This window comes from Solanum pennellii, chromosome 11, assembly GCF_001406875.1.
Source record: "Solanum pennellii chromosome 11, SPENNV200".
NCBI lineage: Eukaryota > Viridiplantae > Streptophyta > Magnoliopsida > Solanales > Solanaceae > Solanum > Solanum pennellii.
Genome location: NC_028647.1, coordinates 2,298,179 through 2,299,641, shown reverse-complemented (window position 1 = coordinate 2,299,641; position 1,463 = coordinate 2,298,179).

The following is a 1,463-nucleotide window of genomic DNA, read 5'->3' as shown; positions in this document are numbered from 1 at the left end:
AAATCCCAGCTTTCCTTTTTGTGTGATAGAATGTAACAGTAGTTTTTATTATACTCGTGTAATATTTAATTAATATTTTGAAGTTCTAATGGAGCCAAATTCACAAAATAATCATTTTTTAATCTCTATGATAAAAAATTAAACTCAATCATAAAATGTTCAAATCAATGTATATGAAGTTAGAGGACTTTATATTTGGATTTTAATTTGAGATTTAAAATCTTATTACATTGATTATTTTTCAAAAGGCTAAAAAGTGTCTTGGTTGCATTATTACCAAGCCCAAAAGCATTTAATGGCAGTTTTTAATAATTTTACCCGTGGTCATTAATTTTAATATAATAAATTGAACTTACGTGTAGTAGGGCATAAGTTTTTATAGAAGGCGTGAAATATTATTTATGAGATCGTATGTTGTGAAAATATAAATTTATGTCCATCAAAGAAGTTATTTACCTTGAGGAATAAAAATTAAAACGTTGAACATGTTAGCTCCATTGTTGTCCAAAACATAAATGTCTGAGTGTAGTTTTGATGCCAAAAACAAATAACGAGTAAATATGAGTTATTTCGAATAGTTTAAAATAATTTGAATTTTTTTTCGAACACAAAATAGTGCTCCGTTCAGGCCTAATGACAGACCTGGATTTTGCAAAGGCCCAAAATAATGTCCAATTGATTTCTCATGTTTGAAATTATAATCAAATAGAAATCTTTATATTTTTAGCCAAATTATCATTATTTTTATTTTTATATTTTTTTTAACTCACTTAGTCTTTGATCGTATGTACCTTCTTCGATGTATATTCATTTATGATAAGTATATAAATATAATGAATACACAAATTTTACAATGATTATATTGGCTAAAAGTATAAAAATTAAATATTAGAGTCAATTTTTGTTATGGGCTTTGTTGTTGCTTAAAGAATTTCAATTAATTATCATTGATCCACATTCATTTTCAAGTCAATATCCACAACCAACACAATATAGAATGTGATACAAGTACTCCACAATTTTAATTTGTAGCTATATATGTTTTAATTTAAAAGCTAAAAAGTAGCTAGCCCATGCTATTACTATTTGTAATATATAGAAAAAAATTAGATTGTAAAAGCATTAGGATAAAATTGTAACGACCTGTTTAGTCGTTTTGAGCAGCAGATTTTATTTCTGGAAAAACTGACTGAGACGAGGATCCCACGACGGACCGTCATGGGCACGACGGACCGTCGAGGGGGTCTCGTTCCAAAACACTTAGAATTCTGAAATTTGGGTACTGAAATCGACTCTTTGAACTTCGTGACGACATGGCAGGACGGACCGTCGTGGGCACGACGGACTGTCACAGACTCTTCAAGGAAATTTAGTCTCTGAAGTCTGTGACGGAAGCAGCAGGACGGACCGTCGCAGGCACGACGGGCCGTCACAGGCTGCGTAATCCCAGGCTGGGTAAGACT